Source organism: Phaethon lepturus, unplaced genomic scaffold (genome assembly GCF_000687285.1).
Source record: "Phaethon lepturus isolate BGI_N335 unplaced genomic scaffold, ASM68728v1 scaffold34994, whole genome shotgun sequence".
In the NCBI taxonomy this organism is placed as follows: domain Eukaryota; kingdom Metazoa; phylum Chordata; class Aves; order Phaethontiformes; family Phaethontidae; genus Phaethon; species Phaethon lepturus.
The window spans coordinates 20,650-30,702 of record NW_010536113.1 but is presented as its reverse complement, the minus strand read 5'-3'; positions in this window follow the sequence as shown (position 1 = coordinate 30,702).

The window sequence follows — 10,053 nt, the reverse complement described above, 5'->3', positions numbered from 1 at the left end:
CGCCCAGGGGTGGGCGTTGCGGGTCAGGGCCCCTCCTCAGCGCCCTACGCTTATCCCCGCCATCGCTCCGGCCTGCCGGCCTCGCCGCTTCTCAGCTTTTCGCGGCATCATCATCTACAAACCGCTTTTTGACTCTAAACGTGAACGAGGACGTTTCCACTGCTGAGACCCCCCTCAGCTCTGGCTGCTCATGGCGTTCCCCTTCACGGCGAAGGCAGGTGTGCTCCCGGGGAGCGTTACTGGCTGTGCCCAGGCAGAGAGACTTTCTAGAGTAGCAGGGGGGCAATGCCTGCCTTGGGTCGGCTGCTACCTGAGAAAAAGCTCAGGTGAGCGCTTACAGGTGTCACCTGCTGAGCAGCTGGACCTCAAGCCACCGGGACTGGTGCACTAGCACAAGTCAACAGACTTGGAAATTATTTAGTCATCTGGAGACTTCTCAAGCAGCGCTGCTTAATCCTGTGCAGTAATCAATGCAGCATGAGGCAATAATTAAGGTAGGGAAGTTGTTACTTCAGACCAAAGATGGTGTCAGGGCCTTAAAGTGTTCTATTCCCTGCCTGGAAGCAGGAGGGAACGAACTAGAAGTCATTCAGTTATAATGCAAGAAAAATAGGAAGAGAGATGTTTGTGCTTTGAACTAAAAGTCAATGGCATATAGCCCATTTCATGCTTTAGCAAAAGAAAAAAAAGTGCAGAGCAATGAGAGGTTCAGAAGGGCAGCAACAACAAAAGCTAATCAGTAGTATGTTATTACTGAGATGGAATAGGTAGGGATTTCCTTATCTCCAAAAGGAGGATTGCTCTGTAGCATCAGCATGTCACTAAAAGAAACAGTTAAATGGACTAATATCTGGATGAGACAACTTTCAGTTTAAATTTAAAGGCTTTTCTTTCAGTCATTTCCACAGATAATGTAAGGTAGACTGTAGAATTCATTGCAATGGGAATGTAAGGATCTTGGCAAGATCCATAAAGTCTTGGGACATACACATACAATCAGGAACAACTGAGTTGTTGGCGGGGGGAAAAAAAAACCTGCAGAAAAAACCCTGTGTGTTTAGCAGGGCTATGAAGTCTTGCATTCTGGGAATCAGCAAAGCTCTAACTACGCAATCAGAGTGAGACCTGATATAGGAGGCACATGCCTTACAGTAAGATGAGAGGCTTCTGGCTGACACATCTGATTTGAGCTTCTCCAAGGTGAGTTTCTGAATTGGGTAGTGAAGCCTGATGCAGCCTGCCAGGGCTCATTCTTGGCAACAGTCTTGTCTTAAGTAGCCCCTGGTGTCTGTTGCTCTTATGCTGCTACCTTAATTGTGCCTGTATGCCCCTTTCTGGCATTACACAAACAGTATGGGGGGATCAATCCAGGTAAAAGTAACCAATAACTTTTTCCTCACAGCTATTTTTAAAGCAGTTGAGTTCCCTGATCCCATTCATGGTGCAACTGTCCTGGCAGTCATACCAGGAGAGCCAATATCAGGGTGCAGCAGGGGCTGGCTGCACCCTAAGAGAAGAAGAGCTGTGAGGGGGGTGTTCCCAAGGCCAGTAGGCCTGGGCCCTCATTACCCACAGTCCATCCCCAGAGTACCTGAGCAAAGAAAACCAGGCAGAACACAGGGTAGTGGTCTGGTTTGACCAAGAATTGAGATAGCCAGGCAAGTTTATGGTGATGAGGTAGTCTGCAGTCAAGCTGGGAACTCAATCCACAGGTCAGTAATTGCCCAGGCATGTGTGTGGTGACAAGGCTAGGCAAGTCTGAAGTCAGGCTGGTAAGCCAACCTACAGGTGAGGAAGGCACAGCCAGAGACTACTACTCCTCCAACTTAGCTCAGACAGGGACTTGTAGCTCTGGGCTGAGCTTAAATGAAAACACCCCACCCCCAGACCCATGGGCAGGGTGTGTGGGTAGAGGCCCCAGGTGAGGCTGTTCAGGACAATTAAGGCCTGTTAATATACTCAGGACCCTCACAGCTGAAGCTAGACAGAAAGGGGGGGTATAAAAGCTGCATCTTGTTGTGTAGAGGAACAAGTTCAGGTGATGAGTGTGCACTGGGAATGGTGGTGGTCACGTGGGTTTGAGCAGTCTTGATCTGTGTTGCTTGCTCCTGCCTTGTCACCATCTGTTGTGTAGTACAGTTCTGCTGGCTTTGTTCTCAATAGGTCTGTGTTTGGTTGTGTGATAGAGCTGTCATGCAGGTGTTAGCCCAGACGGGGCTTGTGAGAGAGAAACAGCATGTGCCCAGGAGGAGCCAAGGCAGCCTCAGAGGCCAACAGGTCAGTGTCATGCTTTGTCTCTGCCTGCCTGTGCCAGGAGATATGGGGAGATATAGCGCAGGCTCCCCTCCTCCATGGAGGGTATGCAGTTTTAGTTCAGTGTGCTGTGTCTTAGGAAGACTTGCTACAGCAGGGTTGCTCAAGCTTCTCTACCTCAGCTGGGTCCCTTGCAGGTCTTTCAGCCCATGCTGGTTGCTCCAAGTCCTGGCAAGGCTGCTGATCCTGTCTATCAGTTTTACATAAAAGCAGCAGGAAAAGCATGCTGCTGGTTTGAGAAATAGTCAGCTTCTTTTTGTTGCCTTTGTCAGTACAGGAAAGACCTCCTGCTGCTGACTGTTCCCTGCAAGCGCGTGCTGTCACTGCACAGTTCTTGCTATTTCCTGCATCTGTTTCATTTACATCTCATGTGCTTTGGTGCTGAATTTCTGAGCTCCAATCTGGCAGCCTGCTCTTTGGCCCTCAGCTTCCCTGTCCATCTACATCACATCTGACATCTGCCTCTTTCCTCCTGACTGCTCTGACACCAGACCCTGAGCCTGATGTAGCCTTCTAATCATAGATTGCTGTTACTCACCTCTGTCAGTAAAAGATAGTCCCCAGCATCACCCAAGAGAGCAAAGTAAAGGATGGTGACCAGGGTTGTTCCTGGAGTCTGCCATACCACTGGGGACACTTTCAGAACTAAAGTCTTGTCTGAGGGCATGAGGTGAAAGCTGGAGAGGCTTGAGAGTGAAGTGCTGTGATGAGGATAAAACCTGGCCTGCACTTGTGGGTCTAAGCCAAAGGGAAGAGAAAGTACTTCTCTGGGAGTCTGTCCAGAAGCAGGGTGACAGAGGCGAGCAGGGGCTCTTTTCCCACTACTCAGCAAAGAACATGAGTGAAAGGACAAAGGACTGTGCAGGAGGGGGACGAGGTAGCTGAATTCTGCTCTTCTACTTGGACCTGTTGGACTGATGCTTTTGCTGAATGAGACGATTAGGGAAGGGAGGTACCAAATTCAGTAAACTACCCCAAAAATAACTGCGAGATAGTTTCCCATGGATCACAGTGTGTGTGGTGGGGTACCAGGAATCTACAATGATGCCCTTGAGAGAACAGCAATTCCTAACACAAGGGGTTTTGGTGTTTTGGGGTTTTTTTCTTCCTACCAAGCAGTTTACAGACACTTAACTAATCCACACGTTTTCCCCTGGGCATAGTCATTAACACTGGGAGAGAGCTCTGCTCAGTATTTCAGGGCAGCCTGGCTATTTCCAGTAGTGGAAAGAGCAAGCATAGCCACAGACGGAGGAGTGGTGGAAAGGAGAATCAGGTAGAAAGCGTTCTCCCTTTCACTAGAGCAAGGGATAGGTTCTCAGCAGGTATGCCCCTTCCCAGAGCGTGTAAGAAGATGCTCTCAATTGCCTGTGGTTTCAGGGATCATATAGAAAACTTTTATTTTGGCTGGGTTAGGTTTCTGTCAGATCAGCAAGCTGCCCTGCATTCCCGTAAGTCTATGTATTCGCTAGGGTTGATGCAAGGGAAGCAGCTGGCTGAGGGTCATGGGTGACCAGCCTGCCAATGTGCCGGATTGAGTGTAATTAGTAGCTGCCTCCCTAGGAAAAAGTATAGCATTGAGGCAGGCAGTCGCATCACACGCTGACTCCATGCAATGCTTCCGGCAAGATCTAAGATAAGGAACTAATACACTATGTGTAGAGTGAATATTTTGTTCAGGTTTACAACTTACACAATTTTACTGCAGTCCTACAAATGTTGTGGTTTGGAGAAAAGCCAGCAAAGGTAGAAGAAACAGACAAATTAAGGAACACGACGGATGGGTAACTCGAGATACTGAGGAGCACAGTCATGGCTGGCTTGATCCAATTTGGGGTTGTGTTGCAGCCGAAAGGCTGATCCTGCTGCACATGCTGCCCCTTGCACCCACTCTGGCAAGTGGCTGGTGTGTGATGGAAGGGGCATGCTGCTCCCGATAACCTAGTTGTTAAGCAAGTGTGTGCATATATGTCTTCAGGCTTTTCTTTTGTAACTCCATTTCCAGTATTATAATCAAATGTTTATTTTCAAATGTCTGGTGACATCACCTCTGACTGGCCTGGCAGGTGCTTGGGACTTGGGAGCCTTTGGGGATACCCCAAATTAGGGGTAAGCTGACAGATGTGCATTGGGGTTTCCTGCATCTGAGGATGAGTTTTAGACCTTGCTGTAATGGTCTGGAGACATTACAGGTGTCCTGCCAGGAGCAGGCTGTTTGGCAGCTGGCAATTACTCAAGTGATTGTGTAGCTTCAAGTCATGCTCATCACACCATATGGAACCAAGGTGGAGAGACTGGGCAGTGAGCAGGCCCTGAGCCACCTCACCCTCCTTCGAGGGCAGTACACAGCACAGGCACTAACTTGCTTGAAGTCAGAGCTGGCAAGATTGTTTTCCTATCAGACACCGCTTCCAAGTTTTCCAGCAGACATGTAACCTCTTTTCCCTGCAGATGACTCTCCAGAATTTTCTAAACTGAACTTCTCTAGTATAGGGACCAGTTGCCTGCAGCCTCTACAACAAGCATAGGGAGCATGCCTAAAGCAGAAGACAATGACCCTGGAAAGCAGAGCAGACAGAGCTAAGGAAAAGACAAGGCAAGATGAGAAAGCTATTGGTTTACCATGAAGCTGTTTTGAAAACATGCAATTATCACAGAGTGCAAGCACCGCTGTCAAATAGGGACTTGGGTGGAGAGGGAGTAGGTAGAAGAGCTTCAGTTCCACAGGTGGCCACAGTGTGTAGAGGGGATGAGACAAAGATTGTGGGTGTAGCATTCCTTACAAACTGTGTGGCACCTGTGGGGGAAGCCCTGTGGAGAATTTGAGAGAAAGGGCTAGTGCGGTCACAGCTGAGGGCAGTGACTGTTTTGGTGTGAGCCTCCTGCAGAAAGCAGGAACAATAGACTCAGGAAGGAAAGAGGTAGTAAAATCAAAGGGGCAAAATACAGGGCCTGGAAGAAGACCTCCAGCTGGTATGATAGAAAGGAAACACAGGGAGGAAGGGACCGCAGGGATCTGTAAATAGCTGGACCCAGTGAAAACACCAAGACTGAAGAGAGATTATGGGCCCCCACACTAAGGGGGAAGCAGTGCCGACCACCACTACCCTGCCTGCGGAGAAAGGAAGTCTCAAGCTGCAGCTGTAATTGCCTTAAGCGGAGAGACTGACAAACCAGGAACCTCTGCCAGGCAGGGTTACCAGATGGCAAAAAACAGGAGGATGCAGCCAGTAAAATGAATGTGCTGAAAGCAGCTGAGGTGATTTGGCCCAAAATTGGGTTTGGAAAAGTTCACTGGAGCCATGCTGCTGAGTCAAGATGTTCCAACAGGAAACCTGCCAATTTCTTCCACTTGCAGGGCCTACTCCAATTGCCCACTTCCCCCCCGCCCCTCCTTTCAGCAAGGATTTGTTGCATCTTCTCCAGAAACATCTGCTCATATTCATCCTCTTTTATCTTCTAAGAACCTAGGTAGGCTTGATAAACAGTCTCACTCCCTTGCAGCCCCCGAGTTTTCCAGCTCCTTGGGCAGTGGCGTTATACTTTTTGCAAATGCTTTTCTGTTTCTCTTTTTGTTTTCTGTGCAAGGTCCCTCTGAAGACACTGCCTCATATCTCGCAGCCTTACTGTTCTTGCTTGTTTTGCACCACCTTTCCTGCCATCCTGTCGTGGGCATTTTCCAAGCACATTTCCATGGTTCGAGATGAGGTTGTGGCACTGGCATCTCATATTCTGCCCCATGACCAGTCTGCAGCCAGTCTCTGTGCACTTACCCTAGAAGCGATCACTTACCAGTCTGAGTGTTCAAGCCCATTTTAATTCCAGTACCAGCTTTCTTCACAAGCAGAGGGGAATTTTGCAGCCTGTTGTGCGTAATTCTAGCAATTATAGAAAAGCAACTGAGGCAGCCCCAGTTCACGCACAGCCTGCGCTTCAGTCAGTGAAACAGCAGACCTGAGCTCTGCGCGGCTGCGGCCTTGGGCCGCAGCTGCAAACAGCGCCCGAGCAAAGGCAGTGCAGGACAGTTTGTAACTGCTCTGAGGGGGCTCTGTGCAGGATTGCCACATACTTGCACCTGCCTCTGTGCTTTGTGCCAAGCTAACCAGCCACAATGACACAAGGGATGGGGAAGTGGGATGGAAAGTAAACTGAAGCACCAGTGGCCCCAAGCTCCATGCAGGGCTGTGGGAGTGCCACCAAGTTACATGCTAACCGCAACTCTCAGCTGCCATTGCAGAGCACAGCTGTCCTGTGGGCTCTGTGATCCAGATTTTGCCTACAGGGCAGAACATCATTAGTGGGTTGAGCAAGCTCAGCTGCTGCTTTGGGGAAATGGGTGTGATCTTGTCACAGAGAATCTTTAACTTCCTCTTCCTAGAAAATCCACGATCAACAGGAAATCCAAACTTTGCATGATACTTTAGAAATTCTTTTCCAGGAAGGTGTCAGAACCAAATTAATTATCTGCCAACCACAGATGTACAAACTTTCCACAAGGAGTGGCTTTATTAAAAAAAATTAATAGGACTAGATAATGTTTTCACTGTGGTACCCATCAGGCACAGAGATGCATCTGTATGTTTTTACAGAAGCCATGAAGGAAGACTAGGCTTTGCTGGCCTTCTGGAATTCAGGCAGAGCAGTTAGTTCATGTGTACATCTCTCTGTTCACACAAAACTTTTGGCATGGCATGGATGACAAGTTTCAACTAGAGCCTTTGTGGTTAACAAAACCTCTTTTCCTTCTGTGGAAAACTAAGTCTCCAGGCAGAGCTATTAGTTTAATATAAGATCATTAGATGTGTTTGGTTTTGGTTTTTTTTTCTTCCTCGCCTCCAGCTGGTTCTTTACTACACAGGCTCTTTAACTAACCCATTTGGTTTTGGGTAGCCAAGACTAAGTGCCATGCCAAAATTTATGAGGTACAGTCCAGCCATGCAGTTCTTCATTCTCAGTGTGTCATCTCCTGTCCATTACTTCAGCTCTTGGCAGAAATTTCTGATGCGCAAACATTCCTTTGGGGGGCTTGTTCACATAAGCTGTAGTATGTCACTGTTTCTGGAAACCTTCAAGCAGCCCATGATGATCAGGTGGTCCTGTTTTCCTAAGACAAACAAGTCTGTTCAGACTTTGTCCTGTGGAATTTCAGGTTGTTTGTACTGTAATCAGAGGTCCTGTACACTGGACATTTCTGTCCTCATAGCAGGTTCTGGCCACACCTAACTCTATCCCTAATTATAGCCTGACTAGAACTCAGAAGAGGAATTGAAGTCAAGCCTCCACATTATTCTTTGTAACACCCTTCTAGAATTTTCTGACCTTGCATGAAGTTGTTATGACTAATTACTAAAAATTAGTGTTCAAATATATCCAGGGCTAATAAGGTAAATTTCAATATTCATTATAGCACAGCCCAGGTAATTTTATCCCTGACTGTTTTCATCTCTGTTATCTCACAAGCATGGCAGGCATCCTCTCTTCACATTCATGAGTGTTAGGACAAAGTAGCAACAAATCATTCCGTGGGTCAGCAAGTGGAACACTTACAATCACTGTACAACACTGACAATACTTTACCTGGGACATAGTACTGAAAGCAGAGACTAGATGTTTAAACAAATCCAGGTGCTTATACACTGACACCTCTAATTACATGGCATAAGCTTAGAGGTTTCTTCAAATACGGGACACAGAATAATGGGTAAATTCATAGCTAAATCCATGTACTTTTAATGTCTGTTGCTTAGATCTTTAATTGCCTGTTGGAAATACTTTCTCCTTTCTTGAGAAATGACATTACTGATTCCGAACACAATGCTTTAGCCATGTTCTTTTGGTTTGCACCCCTCTCACCCCATTCAGGAAGTTCAGTGCTAGGGATACTTTGAGCAAGACCTTTCAACAGCTGATGCATTTCTGTGGTCTCATAAAAGTACTAAATAGCATTAGTCTCAGATCTCTTTGTCTGTGGCAGACTACATTTCAAGGCATCCAGTGTACTGTAGAAGGTTAATTTCTGCTCTATCTGGCAGGCAGGCAACAAGATGTTTGGGATACTTTAATCTCACATAAGTTAACAGTGTTGGAATCTGTCCATCCCCACCTCCTTTTCAGTCTACACTTGTCAAATATCCATTTTGGTTCACTAGCTGCTGTTAACATTCTGTGGTCATTTAATCCCAAATTCTCACCTATGACTTCAGACTTCCTTATCTGCATCACCCCTTTTTCAAATGGCTCTGAAGCAGTTCATCATCATGTGGTCAGTAGAGGCTTGACTGAGTTTTTGTCAGTCTGACTTAACCTCAAGTTTCTCACATGTGCTAACCCAGAATAAGAATTTTGCTACAGAAGGCTACTACAAACTCACAATGCATTTCAAAGTGAATTTCAAGCAGATGTAGTCAGTAAACTGTTTTTAAACTATTGTTTGGTTTTCTTTGTTTTTCCAAAAATGGTAGCTTTTCCTTTTTTTCTTCCCTCAAGTTCTTGAGCTTATGCTATACAGAACATGTCCATCAGTCCTCATGTTTGAATATGCAGAGCACAAGGATCTGGACCCTACTTTGTCTCAGCAGCCTCAGAGGCTTTCAAGGGCAGAAAGACAGGCCAGATAGAGGTCTGATAGGTCATCCCTGCTGAATGGCACAACAACTGGGTATAAGTACACCTGCAGCAATTCAGGACCAAAAGAAGAGTTATCCCTCTATAGCTAATATTGTGCCAGCCAGCAGGTAGCTTCTAGACCCTGCTACCCTTCATCACAGTGCAGGGATCTTTGGCAAAGCAGGGAATGCACTTCTGGCATGCGTAAGTCAAGAATATGGAGAAGGAAAAAGAAGGTCTCTGCTGTGCACTGAGTGTTCATGAAGAGAGGTATAGCCAAAATGATCTAGAAGCATTAGAACCCCAACAGCTACTAGTGCATTTAGGGATCCTAAGCAGAACAGCACTGGAATGTGGCTGCCTCTTTATTAATACCAGCCTTCAGTGTGTGTCAAGGCCCATTCTAGTTCTGGGAACATTGAATCAACTCTGACCCGCTACCAGACAGTTTTGTTCACAACTTGTTAGCCTGAACAGCCATATCATGCAAGATAGTATAGCTTGGGGACAGGAGAAAGCCTCTATCATTAAATTCCTGGTGTTATCCCAATAAATCTGAGGGCAGTGGGAGGGGACATCCAGGTTGTTGCAGCTGTATCGCTTATACCACCTTCCTTACCAGGGAAGCCAACAAACCTGCAGGTGAAGGATACTGAAGACTTCTGAAAGATATGGGAGAATAAATAGTTTTCTGTCAGTCAGCTTGATTAAGCCAAAAAAAGGGAAGCAGTACTCAAAGTTCCCTATTGCCCTGCACATCCAAAGTTCCTTGAACAGGAAGCTTGGGGGCAGGGCAGACCCCACCACCCTATGGACACATCTGCATTCAAGCCAAGGAAGTCTCCTTTTTCTGCTTTGAAGAGTTGCATGTGTCACCTCTCCCTTCACTAAGTACAAGTCAAGAGGATCTGTTCCCTTCTGCATTCCTACACTCCTATAGTGCTCACATTCAGAGAAGTCTTTACTCATCCTTGTTTATTTATTAGAAAATCCCTACAGGTCTAGGTGTTTAAAATGAAGCATTAGTTACATGGAATACATGCCCTCAAAGTCCATATGTTGCTGGATATACTGCAAAGGTGGATCAGGGCCAGCAGTGACCCAGTGACCTCTGCAGGGGATGCTGGTATGGCT